This window comes from Microcebus murinus, chromosome 8 (genome assembly GCF_040939455.1).
Source record: "Microcebus murinus isolate Inina chromosome 8, M.murinus_Inina_mat1.0, whole genome shotgun sequence".
NCBI classification, from domain to species: Eukaryota; Metazoa; Chordata; class Mammalia; order Primates; family Cheirogaleidae; genus Microcebus; species Microcebus murinus.
In genome coordinates, this window is record NC_134111.1 from 26,942,709 (window position 1) to 26,964,898 (window position 22,190).

The following is a 22,190-nucleotide window of genomic DNA, read 5'->3' on the forward strand; positions in this document are numbered from 1 at the left end:
AGTTAATTATGACTTAGTAAGAACTAGTGCTACAACGTCTTAGGGGCTTTGGAACTCTGTGATCTGCCATCCAACACACCAGGCCAACAGTCTGCCTTTAAATATCTCATTTTAAGAGGTGCATTGACTCTGTGGAAGGTGAGAAAGGGCTATGCCAGTAACTACATATGTAACAGAGCTTAAATAGTAGAATTTAACATCTTTGAACTTTAAGAAGTTTGATCTTTTTGTAGTTTCCCTCTTTGGGGGAGAGTCTGTTTTATAGAAGCTTAAATTCACTCTGATGCATTGAGTGCATTGGTATGAGTTACCTCCTGTCCCATTCTCCTAACATCCCTTAACTGTAATAATATATAATTTTTATTTCCATTAATTGTAAAACATTTGCTTAAGTCATCACTGCTTAGCTGTTATTTCCTGGAGCTAAACCATTATCTTCCTTAAATACAGATGTTTATATTATGCATAATATAATTTCTGTCATAAGAATACATTATAACTTTTCAAAATACTTCGGCTCTCATTTAGCATATGTCTCAGTGTAACCATTTATTTTTTTTTTAATGGAAAGAAAAGGGCCTTATAACCTATTGGATAACAATACAGTATGGCCACACTTGCAGGATTTTGTCATTGTCCAAATAGGACATCACCCATGGTTTCGTGAGCAAAGCACACGGCAATGAGGACCATCTGCTGGGTTGTCTCAAGATAAGACTTCCGTGAGAGTCGGTATGTGGAGCTGCCCAGCCTCTGAGATCCTCTGGTTAGTACCTGAGGACCCTGGTGGCCCAAAGAGCATCTTGGCGTGTATGTTAGGAACCACACAGGTCAGGGAAGGTAGTGGAGAGTGTCTAGTTATGTATCCTGTGGGAGTTCAAAGTCAGTTGAGATTGGGTTTACTTTAAAAGGCTATTTTGGTCAGTGTCATGGAACAATTAGCTCGTCCTTAGGGTAGACCTGGTTTGACAAGGACTGATTTTAGCTGCCTTTAGGGTTGCCTAAGAGTTCAAAGCTGCCTTTCTGTAAGTTGCTAACAAAGCTCTTGGGTCAAAAGAGGCATTGAGAATTCAGTTTCAAAATTAGAAGTACAGGATCTTAGGGCTAGAAGGAACTTCCTTCTTTCTTCTCCCTTTCTTCTTTCTCTCCTTTTTCCCCTTCTATTCTCTTGTGCTGGCTCCTTCCCTTTTTCCTTCTTACTATAAGAATTTATTGAACTCTTACTATTGGCCAGGTATTGTAATGGACACTGGGTATAAATAAGCAGAGACATAGTTCCTATTCAGGAGGAATTCATATTCTAGTTGGGTTGATGCTCAAGAAAACCAACAATTATAGAAGATAATTTGCATATGGAAGGAGGGTACCAGGGTGTATAAGATTTTTAAGATCTTGACCATTGAAATGATTGTGTTGTACTCCTCTATAGTTAAAGATAAAAATAATGTCAAACTGTAAAATCAGTTCAGTGAAGACCAACACAGTTTTGGTTTTGCTCGGAATAAATGTTTTATTGTTTTCAAAAAAACCTTTTTTAATAAAATAATTTCAAGTTAATTTTTTTTTCCAGCTTTTTGATGCCTCCTCCTAGTTAGCATATGACGAGCCTATTAGATTGTTTAGGGGTGAAGACTCCTGACCTATGTTGGACTTTCGGAGAAGACTTCTAGGAGTAGGCGATGCTTGATTCGTGATGCTTGATGAGTTGACTTTTGAAGAACTTAAAGTTCTATTGGTTGTGAAGGAGTTGGTGAGGTGCCTTGGCTGGGGCTAGGGGAGAGAGAAGGATTTTGAGGGTGATGTGTGTCACACATCATGGGAGGTGAAGTTTTTTGTGCAAACTCATTGAGAAAGAAAAATGGTGGCCATGGTTTGGTATAGTTGGTACACAGAGTAGGGGTGTGTGGAAATTAGGACCCATTACACCATGTTGAGAATTTGGGTGCCATCTGCAAGAAATTGGAAAGCACTGTGAATTTTGAGTAAAAGAACAGTAGATTCATACTTTAGATGAATAACTCATCTGACAGAGTTGAGAAGAGACTTGGGGATGGAGTTGGTGCTAATGGTGGGGAGAACAGTTGGGAAGGTGTTGTGACACTCTCAGGAAATAATAGGGTAGCCTAAAAAGGACATGTGAAATTTAAATTTTGGAGACGAGAGGGGAAAGGCTCTTAGAATGACATTCATGCTTTTGGCTTTTTGACTTGGTGGCTAGTGATTCCATTCATTGAAATTTGGAAATTAGGAGAAGAAATATACCCAGAAGGAGACTGATATATTCTGTTTTACATACATTGGATTTGGTGTCTTTCTGAGACATCAATGGAGAGCTCTGTTGGCTTAGCCTAAGAGAAACATTCTACATCCCAGAGACAGAAAGCTGAGGCTGAAGGGGGTTGTGAGGTCTCCTTATGTGCCAGATTAAGGGATTTAGAATTTATTTTTGTCCTCTATTTCATTTATTAATGCCTGATCCAATATACTCAGCATTTGTAAATTTCTACTGGTATTTGTGGTTTGCATGTTAGCTAGCATGAATCTGTTGATTATACAATACTGTTTATCTAACACCAATACTGAGACTTACATTGAGCTGACCCAATCTTTTAAATTTCTATGCCAGTGATTCACCATGATCCAAGTCCTCTGCCTTCAGGTAAATACAATGAAACTCTGCTATTGGCCCTCACCTATGACTTGCTAGGACAGACGCGGGTGTGTGTGTGTGTGTGTGTGGGTCAACTGTAGAAGTAGGACCAGGAGCAATTGATTAGTATGCCAATGTAGGTCCAGCTCTGTATAATCTCCACATACTGGTTCTAGGCATTTCATTGACCTCAGAAATAAGAGCCTGGGAACAGGTGATCTGCCATGATCTGCCAGAGCTGGACTCGCTCACAGAGAATATGTAAGAACATGAATACTGCTTGGGACCAGCCCAGGTTGGAGTCCCAGCTCTGACACTCAGCAGCTGTTAAAAAAAAACAAAAGCTTTCTGCAATTTAATTTCCTCATATGTAAACAGGTACGATAATAATATTTACCTCATAGGTTGTTGCCGGGATGAAATGAGATAGAGCATGATTTGCTTAACAAAGCATTTGGCCCTTAGAAGCATGCCACAAAATTAGCTACTATTAGTTTTATGGACGGATTCCAGGGAGTTTGTGAATATTTGAATTGGATGCATTGTTTTGTGAGAATGTGTGGAAGTATGTATTATTTCATATTATTTTCTCTCTGGGAGAGAATACTTACATGGCTTTCATCGGACTCTCAAAGTAGTCCATAACTTAAAGAAAAATATAACAAAATTTCCAAAGCAAACATAAAACAAAAGCAAAGATCAAAGACTGTCTTTGACAATGTGGTTAAACAATTGCTTTTTTTCTTACTCTGTCACCCAAGCTGGAATACAGTGGCATAGTTCACAGCAGTAGCGTCCAACTCCTGTGCTCAAACAATCCTCCTGGCTCTGCCTTCAGAGGAGCTGGGACTACAGGAGCATGCCAATTTAAATTTTTTTTTTTTTTTTGTAGAGATAGGGTCTTGCTGTGTTGCCCAGGCTAGTCTCCCGAGTTCAAGTAATCTTCCCGCCTGAGCGTCCTAAAGTGCTAGGATTATAGGCATGAGCCACTATGCTCAGTAGGTTGCTTTTATTAAAAAATTTTTAATTGACATACTTTTTAAAGGACAATTTTAGGTTCACAGCAAAATTGAAAGGAAAGTACAGAGAGTTCCTCGTGCTCCACACACTGACAACTTTCCCCACCATCACCATCTCATACCAGAGTGATACGTTTGTTGTAATCAATGAACCTACATTGACACGTCATTATCACCCAAATTGCATAGTTTGTATTTGGGTTTATTCTTGCTGTTGTACATTCTGTGGGCTTTGAAAACTGTATAATGACATGTGTCCCTTTATAGTATCACACAAAAGAGTTTTACTGCCCTAAAAAATCCTCTGTGCTCCTCTTATTTATCCTGCCTTCCTCCTTTTCTTCTGCTAACTGCTGATCTTTTTACTGACTCCAAATACTGATGTTTGCCTTTTTCAGAATGTCCTATAGTTGGGATTATACAGGATGTAGCCTTTTCATTGGTTTCTTTCACTTAGTCATATGCATTTAAGGTTCCTCCATGGCTTTTCATGGCTTGATAGTTAATTTCTTTTTAGCACTGAATAATATTCCATTGTCCAGCTGTGCCACAATCTATTTATCCATTCACCTACTGAAGGACACCGTGGTTGCTTCCAAGTTTTGGCAATTATGAATAAAGCTGCTATAAACATCTTTGTGCAGGATTTTGTGTGGACATAAGTTTTCAACTCACTTGAGTAAATGCCAAGGAGCACGATCAATGAAAGTCTTTCTTTTCCTGCATTATTTAACTCTTTCCAATCATCCTTTCCCCTGAAAACATTCCTGTTACCACCCCATCCTGCCTAGATAAGTCTACTTGGTCTTGTCATCCTTTCAACTTCTCCCTCTTTATTCAGGTGACAGGATCATACCACCATCCACGGCAGCCCCTGGTGTCTACCGGCATCCAATGTCCCTAAGAAAGATGCCACACTGAATGCTTTTCATCCTTTATTCTGTACCCAACTCACTTTCTGCCCTGGATCCTATTCTCTATAGGTCTAGATCTTTGTTAGGGAACTGAGAAATAAATTCCTCCTATTGAGTTGTTGGCTGCTATTGTTATTCCTCCAGGGTATGATATTTACAATTTAATAGGTCAGGCTCTTTCAAGACAAAGCTTTAGATTGGGGGGGGGGAAGGTTGGAGTGGAGATTTAAGCCACCTGGCCAACTAATAATGGAGATATTTTCCGAGTCTGGAGGCCTTTATAAACTGCTGAAACCCCACTTTATGATTGACTGCTTCCTCTATCTTAAATAAGAACCACACCTGTGAATTTTCATCCTCCTACAGCTACTAAGGCTTTGTTAAGCCCTGGAAGATCATAAATCTACTTTACCTCAGTTATTCTTTCAGCAAAATGGGACTGACATCAGACTTTTGCTCAAGGCATCTGGAAGATGCAAGGTGCAAAGAGTTGTGAATTTAAGGACGAGATATAAAGTACAATCTATCACCACATACTGGTCAATCAGATTTTTCAAGGACTTCCTTAGGGGAAAGTTTAAACTTTCATTTATACAGTGAAAGTAATATTTATCTTGCCCTTACTGTTATTTTGTAAAATCTACCTTAAAACAACACAAACAGCAAAGCTTTCTTCCTTAAGAAGCACTTTTTAAAGGGAGCGAAAAACGTAGTTGTAAGATTACTTTTTGTGTGGCATGTGCAAAGAAAATCCTGGAAACACATGTTTATTTTTTTCAGTTCCTAACCACTGTGTTTGGAAAAACTGCCAAGTGTGACTTAAAACTTGCAAATACAGTAACTTGCTTTGAAATTTGGACCCATAACGTCGGGGGCTGTTTTTTGTAGAAAAGGAATTGTTATGTTAACTTTGACTTCTTCTGATCACTTTGCTTCCCTGAAATCAGTTGCATGCAGATTAACGACGACAGAGTCCAATGAATGAATACACTAAATGTAACTGACAGTCCTTAATATACAAATACTGAACGTAGGACATTATCAATTCTCCAAAGAAGTACTCTTTATGCTTTTATACAAGTGCTTAAGAACAGACTTTTAAAAAGGACGTTGAAAACTTGCCAAACCTTCTTTGTGTTTTGAAAGCCCACATCAAGATGGGGTAGTAAATAGTCGTTGAGTATAGGAAAAAGGAAACTATTAGCATTGTTTTCTTTTAAAGATAAAAAGAGAGTCCCAAGGAAAAGCTTCATAATCTTTGAAATATTTATATGTTGTTTAATCAGCTTAAACAAATGACAACTGAAAATTTATGCCTCTGTATAACTAGACAAAATAACTCATTACCTGCTAATTAAAAAAAAAGGGTAACTGGCTGTTTTATTGAGGGCATATTTCAGAACAATCACTTCTCTTTTACGTCATTTGGCAAGTGGCAGGCAGAGTGAGATAGAGGTTAGTTTTGAATTTTCAAAGTTAAGTAAGGATATGTATGTGTGTCATATGTATGTGTGTGTGTATATATAGATATGTAATCTAAATACATCTGTGTTTGTTCTTCAAAATCCAGTAGCCAATCGTCAAACTTTTCCTTCTCAGCTCTTCATTTTTATCTCATAGAAACTGGCCTGTTAAGTATTAACATATTAAAATGTTTTCATCTGATTTGCAGACAGACATCACTGCTGCACATTTTTGACCAGCATGATAATATAAAAATATTTGTAAAATTCTCCGTGATCTGGCAATGGCAGTCAATAAGCTGAATTTCTAAAACCCAAAGGGTTGCTGATTTATAGGTTTTCTCTGTGTAACAAGAACTAACTTTAAAAAATAATTCTTTATAGTTTGCTAAGGACTTTGATGTGTATTATCTCATTCGAGTGTAGCAAGAGCCCATACAGCAGATGTTATTATACCCTTTTTATAGATGAGGAAAGGAGATAAAGAAATTAAGGGTGTAGGTGGAGATTAAATTTCTCTCTCTCCCTAAGTTCCTGTTGCCTTTCACAAGCACAAAACAAACAAGCAAAGGAACTTGTGTTTTTAAGTCATCACTTCTGTTCTGTCTTGGAGGAATGCGGAGTGAGGAGGGTGCCCTGTCTCTTCACATCATTGGCTCCTAATAGTGGAAGGAAGAGGACTTTGTCTGACTGCCAATATGGCAAGTCTGACACCCATTGGTCCCTGTATCTGTGAGAAGTCCGATGTCTTAAAGTTTATTTTACGTGGGCTCTTAAAATTTTAAATGCGTATGGATCACCGAAGGATCTTACAAAAATGTGGGTTCTGATTCAGTCTGAGTCTCTCATCAGTCCCCCTGAGGAAACCACTCATCCCACCAAATAATTAAAAGGAAAATACATGAAGGTGTAGCATGGAACAAGACAGGAAAAGGCTTCCAGTTCCTTTACTGGTAGACATTCTCCTGGGCTCCTTGGGTCTTCCACGCCAGAGAATGAGTTCTGGAGATTCATGCATGAATGATATAATGGAGTACCAAGCACAGTACCTGGCACATGGAAGGCACTCAATAATTAATTTTTGAGTCAATAAAAGAGTGATTGATGGAATACTAAATAGGCATTATCTAATGAGTGAGGCACTTAAGTTTCTTCTCTCGTCCTGGGCTGTCTGGCTAAGGACACAGTTTAGGAAAAGATGGTGGTGGTGCTGCAGGGAGATAGGTTTCTGGTTGAAATGAGTGGCATGCAGTTGCTGTTAGGATCATGACTATCCGTGTTGGTTTGTTAATATGTATACCTTGGTCTTCAGTGTAGAATCTCTTCCTGTTTTCTGTAATTGTACAGCAAATTAGGCTTGTCACACTCACATGGGAGTTTCACAGAGTCATCAACTAGTTGCTAAAGAACTTCCGAAAACCTCTGGAAGAGCTATTTGTTTTAGGATTGACTCTCTGCTTTTTGAGTATGCCTTTCTCTTTGTTTTCATTATAAATGGATTACGCATATTTCTAGGTCAACATTAAAATAATGTACAACTAACTGAGCTAATCTGGCACTCTGACACATAATGTTCTAAAATGGATGAGCTCTGAATTTCTTGTTCCCAGATTTGAAATGGTCAAGTGACATTCTGTTGACTCTCTCTTTGATTTCTTCATCTGTAAACCGGGCGTAGTATTTTATTCCTACAGAGAAGGCTGTGACCATCAATTAGGTATTTGTTGTAAAGGGCTTTCATAGCTTGAAAGAATGACCTTTTATAAAAACAGGATACATTGTATTTATCCTTTCAGTATTTTCTTGATTCTAATTATAACTCATTTTTTTCTAACCATAGAAGGAGAACGGAAAAGGGAAAATGTGAGTACAGAAAGTGGCACTGATTTCCATCACAAAAAAGAGATTCTACAAAGCTATGGAGGAAAGTCACACCACGCCACAGGCTAACGCTGGGTGGGTCTAGGATTAAATTTAAATACTGCCTTCATGTGAGGCAGCAAGGACTTTTTTCAGAATCTCCTTAGCACTAGGTGGGGAAAGCAACAGTTTGTGTATGATTCTATATTTGCAAACTTAAAAATTCCTTAGTTGTCACAATGGGAGGAGGCTTTATAGATTTTTTACTTTAACCTCATCCATTCATAGATGAGAATGTGGAGATTTAAGAAGTTTATGTAACTTGCCCCAAACTGCAGTTATTCTCCTGACCTAGTCTAATGATCTTCACTTTGCATACAGCAGGGTTGTAGGATGCTATAAGCATTGTTTTCAAAAGACCTAATAACATTAAGAGAAATCCTAGTAGCCAAGCTGAGACTTTATGATCTATTTCAGTATGGCACACGAATATGACCTTCTTGCTCTAAGTTTCCTCAGGTGGATTTCTGTCTGTGTTATCAGTGCTCAGGGTACCTGTGTCTCTTTCTGTTAGGTTTCGGAAATGGATTCTAGCTAACTTATATACAAATAAACAGAAACAAATACATGCATAAGGAAAGTAAGGATTTTATTGGAAAGATATAATGTAGCTCAAACAAGACAAGAAGAGGCCCAACAACCAGGGCTCAGAAATCTCTGGGACAGCAGAGCTTCAGGAAATCATGCTGAAGAACCCAATGTGGAGTCTGCTTATAAGTCCCGTGGGTAGATGGAGCAGCTCAAGTCGTTGCTCCTGTATTTTGTCATCCCAGAACTGCTTCATATTCCAGGGCCAGAGGATCTGACTCATCTTGCCTGGGGAATATACCTATACCTTGGCAGGGCAAGAGGTGGGTGGATAGGGAGCAAGTGGAGCATTTTGATAAACAGATTGCCACGACTGATGCATAAAGAAGGAGTTGTTTCCAAAAGATAGGAAATTGAGCTGTCGTTACTAAAAGAGGGAGGCGTGGATTTAGGGTAGTCAGAAACATACATATATCCTGGAACCTTTTCGTCACCACAGATAAGAAAGAGTTCCATGAGTACAATTTTTACTTTGTAAAATAACTTAAAAAATTCAGATGTTAGCTTTCAGTCTTGGTTGATACTTTTTACTTGTTAATTTATCCAAGTCCAATTACATTTAGATTTTCATATCCCATATAAGTCCACTAGAACAAATATCACAACTATAATAAGCATTTTGTTCAGTTTGGTCACAAGTATTTACTCATTCATTCACTTGGACAATTCATTTATTCAACACATATTTAAAATAGACTTTATGAAAGTGTAAGGCTCAATTTATGACCCTGCATTGACTGAAAGGAGAAGCAGAGATTTTCTTTTTATTAGAATTATATATTACTAAACCAGTGTTTTTTTTTTTTTTAACAGTATTCTAGATTCTTGAGTTAAAAAAAAACATTTTGGACCAATCTGGAATAAACAATAAATAGAGAATGCTCACTGTGGATGAAACTCTATTCTATGTCCTTTGAGGGAATAATAAAACAGATAAAGTACACCTCCCAACTGTACTTAGTTTGAAAGACAATATAAACATATAAAATAATGAAAAGTCAACAGAACTTATTCAGTAGGCTGTACTCAAAAATCGTGAACTAGATCTTTTCGTCCCAGTCTAGAGGGAGTTAGAAGAGACAGAGTTCATGTCTGATCCACCTAGCCCTTGTACTTGGGTTTAAATTTCTATAAGTTTAAGAATTAAAAAAGGTCATAAAGTCTTTTTATGTTGTGGATTGTTTGTGCACCTTCAAATTATCCAAATTCCTAACTGCCTTTGGAGAACTTTTGGGAAAATACAAAAACAATCTTTAAAATAATCTCATGTTATAGCTCCTCCTCCAATCGGATATTGCTAGGTTTGAAATGAAACGCAAAGTCACAGAATTTTATTTTTGTATATGGAGGGTGAAATGTTTTCATTTGGACTGCTGTGCTAAGAAGAAATGTTAATTTCATAAATATCAAATTGCACAGAAAATTGAACTTTTTGTATCTACATTTTTTTTTATTTATTTCAAGAAAATATGAGAGTACAAACATGTATCTACGTGTTTTACTTTGAATTTTGTCCCTGTCATTGCCTGCCAAGTGAAGTTTGATACTATGGTTTTCCATTATGTCTGGGTTTGAAAGCCTTAGTTCTATTCTTCATTTAAAATGTTCTTAAAGCCATTTTCCAGTGAAATCCCACCCAGTGAAGTGACTCACATCAGAAGGAATTCCAGAAATAAGAACAATCATGCTTTCTGTTATGGATGTAATGGTGTTTTTCAGCATACTTTGATAGTCATGAACGATGTTTTGGCAGGCAGCTGGAATCATCCTAGATATCCGATTGTGTTACTGACTGCTACCTTCTGGGGGGTTCCTCAGGGGAAAAGACATTATTTTAGAAACATTCTTTATTTTTTAAGTCAAGAATGCCATTTGTTTAACAAACTGGTAGATTAAAAAGCATATGAGGTTTTTTTTAAGGAATGTTTCTGAAGAATACAACAACATATTATTCAATACACCAACATATAGATTCCTTAAAGCAGACTGGTATAAACATTTCAATAACTCTTGGGCTTGTTCTTTAAAATGGTTTTCAATTGTGGGATTACTAAAATATTTACCATCTAAAGCGGCAGCATTGTCTTTAAGATTTAAATTTACAATTCACTTTAATGTGAATTTTTTCTAGAACATGTTTCTTCCTAAAAATTGAGCTAAAACTCTTAATTTTGTTTTGTTTTATATTACTTACCATTTGTAAAACGTTTCTTCTCTTTATATTGCATATTTTGAAGTTTTCTATAGGAACTCTTTTGATCTAGAAGTTTCTTCTAGGTAATGTGAAACTAAATATCTTAGATTATAAACTCACATGTGTTTGGCCCAGTTTGCTTTACCTGTCTTTTAGACAGGTAAAAACTGTCTTCTCTTTGTATGGCAGTTCAATGAGCTTCACACTTGGTTGGACCTGAAGTGGGTTTGTGCAAAACCAGATTGTTTTAGTTAAAGTAATCAGTGTATTCAGTGTTCTACCTGGACGTTTGGGAGAATTGGCAAGAGAGTCTCCCAACATTTCATTTAGAGGCAGGGTCTATGAAGCTATCAGTTTTTTTTTTTTTTTTAGACCTATTTACCTTTGCCACAGTTTAAATATTTTCTTTATTTATCAGAAAATCTTCAGGTTTCATATGAAACCTGTGCTAGTTTTAGTTTTCAAAAGAGCCATCTATAAAAATATTTTTAAAAGGGCATTATAAGTATGGTTTAATTACAATTGATTAAAAAGTTAAATAAACCCATTTTTCATCAGCATCTAAGCCAAAGTGAGTTACATGTTTTATCAGCTATAAAATACTGAAATAATACTTACCTTAGAGAGAGGCAGCAGATATTTGATAAAGACTTAAAAGATTATAATCATCTGAACAGTGATTACCATCAGAAAGCCTGATGGTAATAAATAATCCATTGTCTTGATCAAAAGTAAATTATAAACTCACTCATAATGGGTCATTGTCAGCTGTTTTAATGGAGCAAAATGTTTAAGAGCAGAAACTCTGGAGGCAGAAAATTCTGGATCAAATCTCATACTGCCCCTAATTGCCCATGTGGTACTAGGATACCACCTATCTTCATATCTTAAAAACCTCAGTTTCCTCATCTATAATATAATGACACCTAGTTCCTAGAGGGATCAAAGTATTTAGTGTAGTACCTGGCTCAAATTGGAGTTCATTAAATGCCAGCTGTTATTATGACTATATTCAATTTATTTTACATTACCATCTAAATATATTTAACTATTTAAAAATCTTTTTTTTGTGCAAAGTGTCTTGTCTAGCTATCAACATCAGTTAAGAATATGGTGGCCATTGCTAGCTGAATATTTTGATATATTAGGAGTTATCCATAAAATGACTTCTAATTTTATAATCAGAAGTAATTACCATGAACATACTTGCAAATTTCATTTCATTTTTTTTCTGTGAACATATTATGTATTTATTGTTTGATAAGTATGGCTCATAATGTGTATCTAGCTTTTAGTTTCAGTGCTATGTTGTGAAAATGGTTTCTTTAAGTGGTCTTCAAATACACAATTTTAAGTGACTAAATAATTTTCTATTATATAGAATAATAAGCATGTAACCAATTTAAATACTCCCCTATTGTTGGATACTTAAATTGTTTGTAATTTTTATTCATTATGAATAACATTGTCATAACATCCTTCTGTATGCATATTTAAAAATATAATAAATTTGTTCTAATATATGAATATTTTAAAGAAGTTTGACATATTCTAAGTACTTTCCTGACAATTTATAGCAATCTACCTGTCTTTAATATTGCCTCATAGATTTGTGAACCCCAAGTAAAGACTTTCTGTTTCTTCTTTTTCATTTTGACCTGTTACTCCCACATAATAAACGGATTAATTTTTGCTATTTTCCCCATAGTTAACACACATGCAAACTCTGACCTAGTTCATTATGACATTTACCTGTATTTTCTGAATCACATAGAAGTTTCAATAGTTATAATTCATTTCTGAAGGAATTTTAAGTGACAACAGAAAAAGAAAGGGATTGAGGAGAGAATTATATTACTGAATATAAGAACCACAGGGATTTAAAAATGACTAGTCATTACAGAGAATGGAAAGGCCAGGCTAAATTTATTTGTATTTTCTGTTCTTGTTTCAAAGGTGAGAAGCAACCACAATGAGAAAATGGATTGTCGTTATTTGTCCAACTACTTGGTCCTTCAAGTGGGGTCTATCTTATTTGCATCACAATTCACAATTCTCTTTTCAGCCAAAATATGTTTACTGGATGTCAGATTTGATGGGCATGTGGCCAGGGAGTTGATGGAGAAGAGCACATCACACATGTAGCCTGAGTGTGGGATTCAGTTATTTATTCTTCAAATATTTACTGAGCACCAACTGGGTGCTGGGCCTCATTTTGAGCACATCAGTGAGGCAGAAGAGATAAAAACCTGAGCCCTCTTGGAATTTATATTTTGGCTGGAAAAGATAATAATAAATAAAAGAGGTACATTTTTAAATGCATTGGGAGGTAATAAGTGCCTCACAGTGAAATAAGGCAAAGAAAGGGATACGGAGCTTGGGGCAGGAGTGGGGGTTCACTCTCTTAAGTGGGTCCTCTGGAAAGGCTTCCCTGACAGGGGGATTTTTGAACCAAACTTGAAGGAGGTGAGGAAATGAGCTTCACAGACACCTGGGGCAAGGGTTCTCCAGTATATCCACTGCGGGGGGGGGGGGGGTGGTTCAGGCATGCTTGGTTGACTAGGGTATTGGTCCCACAAAAGTCTTTCTGAAGCAGGTGCGTGAAATCTGAGAAAGAACGAATCCTGAGGGAAGAAATCTTTCCTCCTGAGCTTGACCCATGGACCACTGAAGAGGGGAAGGAGAAATCCTCCATGGTGGCCCACGGTTAAATCTGGTTCTAGTTTTGTCTAAAAACATATTTGTTGCCCAAGCAATGATTAGGTGGCACGGAGTGTACCGCAGTGGAGGAAGATCCATCCGGCACTTGAACTGTGGATATCAGTGGAGCTTGTTGGGTCTAATGGGATGGAGGCCACCACCAGGGAAGGACGACTGCTCTACGTTAAGAGAGCTGGATGAGCTAAATCAGGGGTCTTCAAACTTTTTAAACAGGGGGCCAGTTCACTGTACCTCAGACCGTTGGAGGGCCGGACTATAGTTTAAAAAAAAAAAACAACAAAACTATGAACAAATTCCTATGCACACAGCACGTATCTTATTTTGAAGTAAAAAAACAAAACGGGCAAAAACACCTGCATGTGGCCCGCGGGCCGGAGTTTGAGGATGCCTGAGCTAAATGGTTGGGAGGGGGGGCAGAACCCTAAGTTAACAACTGGCAGAGCACAGTAGGCACCAAAGGAGTGGAGTACATAGGAAATACCTTATGGGAACCCCCAGAAATACATGTGTATGGGGACTTTATAGGGATAGTGATTCTGTCAGAGTAATTTATATATGAAATTTATTCTAAGCTAATTTGTCTGCACAGGCAGCTATATAGATTATTGGATAATTTCTTAGCCTTTTTCAATGTTGAACCCAAATGTTATGTAAATACTTTTTCATTAATTTTCTCTTTCTTTAGCTTGAGGATACTGATGACCAGCTTATCAAGTTGACAACAGGAAAAGACGGGCAGTAAAAGCCAGTAGGAATCTCTAGCAGGGAAATGTGGCTAACATCGCAGATCTGTAATGTAGTAAACTCACCTAGAAAAAATGATGTAGGAATGATGATAGCTCGTGTACACTGTTATTTTTACCAGGTCATTTAAAGGACAGGTCATAGGACCAAGGAGACCTACCTAGGTCAGAGACAAAGGACTTTATTACAAGGAGAAGGAGCTTGAGTACCAGCATATTTGGTGCCTTAAAACTTCATTTTTCCTGGGTGACAGGTGATAATCTCCACATGCAGTAAGTTATGTTACAGGATAGAAATCCTGCACTTAGGGAACCTGAAAGTTTCATACAGGACAACAAATGTGCTGGCCCATTGCTTGAGAGGAAAACTCTATCTTCCATGACTGTTCACTACACAAACATCCTCCATGACTGTTTACTATGCAAACATCCTTGCAAAGATAGTTTATAACAAAAGCAGTCAGTGAGTCTGCTTGCAAGATACTCAGAAAAAGATTGAGACCTTCAGAAAACTGTCCCCCAACAACATTCACAACTGATTTTAAGAAAATAAGTCAAAATGTGAACCACAAATCTAAAATCTGCTCTGTGAGACCACATCTTGCCTGGAAGAAACTCTGCCACAACCAATAAATTCTCAATTTGCCATGACCTGTGGACTGTTAGCTGTACCTTTGGAGGCCGTGTGTGCTTTTCTGTTGTGCTACTGAGGGACAGCCTCTTCCTGCAAGTATCTCCAGTGTTTTCCAGGACAATTATTGCAGCTGGATAACTTGTGAAGAGTGGTCCCTCGCTCGTTATTTTCTTTCATATACTCTGTCTCATGTTTTGCAGGACTGAGGGCAGATCTCGCTGTCTGGTTCTGGAGTGGAGTCTAAGATGAAGAGGAGATGGCTGGCAAGGAAGCCTGACACAACAGCCAAATCATAAACCATAACTCCATTAAGTCCCATTTTCATATTGAATAGGCAATGAAATTGTATTACCTGTCTCTACGATGGAAAGAAAAATCAATACGTGCTGTTTCTTCATTTAATGAATGTCCTTCTCCATCCTCCCTGCTTTGCTACCCCCAACATTTCACATTAGCATAAGAAACACTGGAAAGTGTGGGACTGGCCTGGGCCTTCAGAAGGCGATTTTTAATCAGTCAGTGAATATGGTTTTAAAACTAGTCATGTGTCCTTATTACCAAAAAAAAGTACATAATCAGAATACATCACATTACTGAACATCACATTACTGAACAAAGATTTCTTCTACCACCTCCTAGGATATCTGGGAATTGTAAGTAAGTGTGTATAGAATAGAAAAGGGCCAGACCTGGTATTCATGTTAGCACCACACAAGTTATTTGTGTCATCTTGAGTAAGCTACTTCATGTCTCTGACTCTCAGATGTTGATATTTTAAATGGGAGAATAATCTTTGTTCTGCTCACCTTACAAGTTCATAATGACTATTAAAATTAACAGTGTACTGTATGCATGAAAGTGCTATGGTAATAGATAATAGATAATAATTATAAAATAGATAATAATAATAATAAAATAGATAATTAATAATAGATAATAATTATAAAATGGTATTACAATTATGGCAATATTTAAATAATGTAGTCTCTTTCCTTACTATGGACGTTGAGGAACAGGTTTTGCTATTTCCTCAAGTTTCAGTATTCACAGGGAGCATAATCTGATCCATCAAAACCAAAATCCATGTAAGAATGAATGACATTCTAGACTATGTCAGGGAAATCTAAGTAACAAAGGTACCACATTGTCCTTACTTTTCACTAACATGTTTTTCTTAGTTACACAATCTCCAAATGTAACCAAGAGTGGTGACCAAGTAGTTCACTCAAATTCCCTGGAGTGTCCTCCATACCCCCTTCATCTGAACCTTCTGAGATAATATCACCCTCAATTTATGACTAATTATCATACTAATGTTTTTCTTTTTGTAACAATTGGAGAACTTTAATAGGAATCAACAAATCTAGCTGTGGAGGGTTGTAGGAAAAAAAGGCTTTGTCTTTCTACTTGCAACTAGAACAATTCATGGAAAGCATGACCTACAAAGCAACCTACACTATCTGCTTTTGTTTTAAATTTGTAGGTAAAACATGGACCCACAGTGATTTCTTGGATTCAAGCAACCAACACAGAACTGGTACTGTGTACATAAGTATTGTTTGTTTGTTTTTAAACTAATTCACTCACCACTAACTTATGTGAGTTCTCATCTTGAAACTAGTGATAGCTGACACAGAAATATTTCTAGGATCAAAACTGAAAGCAGGTAGATGCTGTGGTTGTGTAGCCAAGAATATCAAATCTGCCTGAGTTGAAGACATGTTGAGGTTGCTGAGATTTGGTTCACTGAACAACTGGGTGAACTATATATCATAAGTTTAGATATGACTGTACTCTTGGAATTTCTTATAGCAACTCAATAGGTGCTCTGTGTGTGTCTGTGTGTGTGTGTGTGTGTGAGAGAGAGAGAGAGAGAGAGAGAGAGAGAGATACACACAGCATAGCTAGTTTATAACTCAGGTGTTAGTTCTTTCCTCAGATATAAGCAACCAGTGATCCCATTGGAGTGATATTAGCTAAATTTGAGGGAACAAATGAGAATGCTGTAGAAGGTAAAAGGAAGTAGAGTGAAAGTTATATTGAGTCCTGTTTCCTGGGTAAAGTTAGGTCAGTCAAAGCATTTCAGTATATCTGGATGCTGGTTAATACCCAACTTGGGTAGGTCTGAGTCACTTTTTGGACATCATTTAATGCCTAGATTAGGTATTCCTGAGGTCAACAGCTTTCCAGAGTAATAGAAACTCATGATGCTACAGACATACCTTGTTTTATTGAGTGTTGCTTTATTGTGCTTTGCAGATATTGTGTTTTTTAACAAATTGAAGGGTTGTGGCAACTATGCATCACGAAAGTCTACCAGCACCATTTTTCTGATAGCATGTGCTCACTTTGTGTCTCTGTGTCGCATTTTGGTAATTCTTGCAATGTTTTAGACTTTTTAATTATTATCATATCTGTTACAGTGATCTGTGACCAGTGATCTTTGACGTTGCTATTGTAATTGTTTGGGGGTGTCACAAACTGCTCCCACATAAGATGGTGAACTGAATCAATAAATGTAGTGTGTGTTTTGACTACTCCACCAACTGGCTATTGCCTTGTCTCTCTCCATCTCCTTGAGCCTCCATATACTCTGAGACACAACGGCATTGAAATTGGGACAATTAATAACCCTACAATGGCCTGTAAGTGTTCAAGCAAAAGAAGAGTCACATTTCTCTCACTTTATTTTTTATTATTTTTTATTTTTTTGAGACAGAGTCTCGATTTGTTTTCTAGGCTAGAGTGAGTGCTGTGGCACCAGCCTACCTCACAGCAACCTCAAACTCCTGGGCTCAAGCAATCCTTCTGCCTCAGCCTCCCGGGTAGCTGGGACTACAGGCATGCACCACCATGCCCGGCTAACTTTTTCTATATATATTAGTTAGCCAATTAATTTCTTTCTATTTATAGTAGAGATGGGGTCTCGCTTTTGCTCAGGCTAGTTTCAAACTCCTGACCTTGAGCAATCCTCCTGCCTTGGCCTCCCAGAGTGCTAGGATTACAGGTGTGAGCCACCGCGCCCGGCCTCTCTCACTTTAAATAAAAAGCTAAAAATGAATAAGCTTGGTGAGGAAAGCATGTTGAAAGCCAAGATGGGTCAAAAGGTAGGCCTCTTGCTGATATGAAAAAAGTTTGAGTGGTCTGGATGTAAGATCAAACCAGCCACAACATTCCCTTAAGCCAAAGCTTAATCCAGAACAAGGCTCTAACTCCTTTCAATTTTGTGAAGACTGAGAGAAGTGAGCAAATTGCAGAAGAAAAGTTTGAAACCATAAAAGTTGGTTCATGAGATTTAGAAAAAGAAATCATCTCTATAAAAGTGCAAGGTGAAGCAGCAAGTGCTGGTGGAGAAACTGCAGGAAGTTATCCAGATCCATATAAGATAGTGGATGAAGGTGGCTACATTAAACAACAGATTTTCAGTGGTGACAAAACAGCCTGCCATTGGATGAAGATGCTACTCGTGATTTTCATAGCTGAGAGGAGAAGTCAATACCTGGCTTCAAAAACAGGCTGAGTCTCTTGTTAGTGGCTAATGCAGCTGGTGACTTTAGGATGAAGCCAATTCTCATCTACCATTTCAAAAACCCCAGGGCCCTTAGGAATTATGCTAAATCTGCTCTGCCTGTGCTCAGTGAATGGAACAACAAAGCCTAGATGACAGCACATCTGTTTACAGCATGGTTTACTAAATATTTTACGCTCACTATTGAGACCTACTGCTCAGAAAAAAAGATTACTTCTAAACATTGCTGCTCATTGACAATGCAAGTAGTCACTCAAGAACTCTGATGAAGATGTATAAGGAGATGAATGTTTTCATGCCTGCTAACATATCCATTCTGTAGCCCATGGATCAAAGTAAAAGTCAAAGAGTAACTTTGACTTTCAAGTCTTATTACTTAAGAAATACATTTCATAAGACTATAGCTGCCATATATAGTGATTCTTCTAATGGATCTGGGCAAAGTCAATAGAAAACCTTCTGAAAAGAATTCACTGTTTTAGATGTCCTTAAGAATGTTTGTGATTCGTGGGAGAAGGTCAAAATAGCAACATTAATAGGAATTTGGAAGAAGTTGATTCCAGCTCTCATGGATGACTTTGAAGGGTTCAAGAGTTTAGCAGAAGTAATTGCAGATGTGGTAGAAATAGCAAGAGAACTAGAATTAGAAGTGGAGCCTGAATATGTGACTGATTGGCTGTAATCTCATGATAAAACTTGAAGAAATGAGACGTTGCTTCTTATAGATGAGCAAATAAAGTGTTTTTTTTTTTTTTGAGATGGAATCTACTCATAGTGAAAATGATGTGAACATTGTTGAAATGACAACAAAGGATTTAGAATATTAAATAAACTCAGTTGAAAAAACAGTGGCAGGATTTGGAGGAATTGACTTCAATTTTGAAAGAAGTTCTACAGTGGATAAAATACTAAAAAAACAGCATTGCATGCTACAGAGAAATATTTCATGAAAAGAAGAGTCACTCAGTGTGGCCAATTTCACTGCCGTCTTATTTTAAGAAATCGCCACAGCCACCCCAACCTTCAGCAATCACCACCCTGATCAGTCAGCAGCCATCAACATCGAGGCAAGACTTTCCACCAGCAAAAAGATTATGATTGGCTGAAGGGCTTAGATGATTGTTAGAATTTTTTAACAACAAGATTTTTTTTTTTTTTTTTTTTTTTGAGACAGAGTCTCGCTTTGTTGTCCAGGCTAGAGTGAGTGCCGTGGCGTCAGCCTAGCTCACAGCAACCTCAAACTCCTGGGCTGCAGTGATCCTTCTGCCTCAGCCTCCCGAGTAGCTGGGACTACAGGCATGCGCCACTATGCCCGGCTAATTTTTTATATATATATCAGTTGGCCAATTAATTTCTTTCTATTTATAGTAGAGACGGGGTCTCGCTCTTGCTCAGGCTGGTTTTGAACTCCTGACCTTGAGCAATCCACCCGCCTCGGCCTCCCAAGAGCTAGGATTACAGGCGTGAGCCACAGCGCCCGGCCAACAACAAGATATTTTTTAAATTAAGGTTTGTGTATATATTTTTAAATGCATAATGCTATTGCACACTTCATAGACTACAATATAGTGTAAACATAACTTTTATATGCACTGGGAAACCAAAAAATTTGTGTGACTTGCTTTATTGTGTTGGTTTGGAATGGAACCTGAAATATCTCTGAGCTATACCTATATATGTGAATGGTCTAAATCAGTGGTTCTCAAATTTTAGCATGCATCAGAGTCACCTGTAGAGCCTTTATGACACAGATTGCTTGCCCCATCCAAGGAGTTTCCATTCAGAAGATCAGGGGCAGGGCCTGCGAATTTGAATTTCTAACAAGTTCCTGGGTGGTGCCCATGTTGCTGCTTGGGGGACCACACTTTGTGACCCACTGGAACCACTGTGTTTCCACACATGTGTTTTATAAATAATTCAATCAAACTGCACATTCCAATCACTGAGAATGAGCTTCTCCTTCCCTTTTTCTCCACCAAAATAGTAAGTGAGCATGGAGTCAATAAAGGTTTTGAATGTAATCAGTGGAGATTTGTGAAAATAGAGTCCATGCTTAGAGGGGCTTATCTCTGTTTTGTTTTTTTTTTTTTAGAGATGGAGTCTCACTGTGTTGCCCAGGCTGGCCTTGAACTCTTAGGCTCAAGCAATCCTCCTGTCTCAGCCTCCCTGGTAGTTGGGGCTTGGGCTTCTTTTTTTATGTGAGAAATTGGCTGGTTTATTTTGAAATAAGCTGAATTCTAGGGCTTGTTTCAGAGCCTATAAAACATACATTCTTCTAGTGACAAAAATGGTGACAACTCATACTTAATGCTGGTTCACTTTCAATTATATCATGTTGGGTTGGGTGGACCTGGAGAAGGAGTTAAGAACAATACTTTTAGGACAAAGTGGAGGGCCCAGATACTAGGCAACTGTTCCTTTCCTCTCAATCTGAAACAGACCCAAGACATTTCCATACACTCAACATATACTCATCCCATCATGCATAAGTAGTTATCGAGTGCCTACTACTCACCAGGAATTCACCTAGATGCAGGGATAGCCACTGCTAACCCAGTAGACATAGTTTTAGCTTTCATGGGGATTACCTTTAGTGTGTGTGCAGGGAGAGCGAGTGTGGAGGGAGAAGAGAGACCCAGAGAGAATGTGGAGGGAGAGAGAGACCCAGAGAGTGTGTGGAGGGAGAGAGAGAGACCCAGAGAGAATGAATGAGTGAATAGATAAATAGTCCAGTAAATACCACATAGCAATAAGTGAAATGCAGAGATAGGAAAGAGTGATTTGATAGTTCATGACAGGTGATAGGGTGACTACTTTGGGTTGAATGGTCAGGGACAGTCATTCTGAGATGACATTTAAGTTGTGCTTTGAAGGACAAGAAGAAGTCAGCCATGTGAGAGATCAAGGGGGGAGAGCCTTCCAAGAGGAGGGGCAGCAAGTGCAAAGACCTCAAGGTGGGAGTGAGCTTGGCAAGTTTGAGGAAGGGCAGATCAGTGTGTCTGGGCATGATGAGCCAGGGAGGGAGGGGTACCAATCATTTGCAGGACAGGTAGGGACCAGATTGGAGTCACTGACTGGGATTTAATCCCAACTGTGATGGGAAAAGAAAATGATTGGCAGGTAATGATGGGATGTGATCATAAGGCTGCAGTGGGAGAACACCTTGAAAAGGGGACAGTGAATCAGGGGCCTGGTTGGGAATATATTACAGTAGTACAGGAGAAAGACAGTGGAGGCCTTGATAAGATGCCAGCTGGGGGTTGGAGAGTACTCAGATTCTGGAGAGATGAGGTTTACTGAGCTTTGCTGTTTGTTTGATCATGAGTATGGGGATATATGTTAGGGAAACAACATGAGTATGGGGATATATGTTAGGGATATATGTTAGAGGCACCAAGAATTATCTCCAAGATCCTTGCTATTCCATAATGTGATATGAGGACCGGCAGCATTGCATCATTTGGAGATTGTTACAAATGCAGAATCATATGCTTATACCGCAGACTTACTAAATTAGAAGATCCACAGATGAATCATATAAGCATTAAAATCTGAGAAGCCATGTGCAAGATCATGATCCTACCTCCAGAGTGGATATTACTACTTATTGAGAAGGAGAACCCTGAGGCAGGAGTCTGTTGGGATGAGGAGAGGGAGTAAAAATTTCTCTTTTATATATGCAAATTTGGAAACATCCATTTGGCATACAAGTAGACACATTAAGTAATAGTTGAATTTGGATTTCTGGGGAATAGTCAGGTCTAGAGATAAGACTTGAGATTCATTAACATTTGGGTGGTGCTCTCTGTCCAGTG

General features: G+C 38.1%; 1 long non-coding RNA gene across 1 annotated transcript in view; it reads left to right on the forward strand.

Annotated features, from left to right (window-relative positions):
- Window positions 1–19,477, forward strand: part of LOC105860215 (uncharacterized) — an 89,786-nt gene extending 70,309 nt beyond the window's left edge. Inside the window, exon 6 of the long non-coding RNA XR_012920546.1 lies at window positions 15,047–19,477. This is a non-coding gene — a long non-coding RNA (uncharacterized LOC105860215). The remainder of the gene's footprint in view (window positions 1–15,046) is intronic.
- Window positions 19,478–22,190: the final 2,713 nt, after the last annotated feature.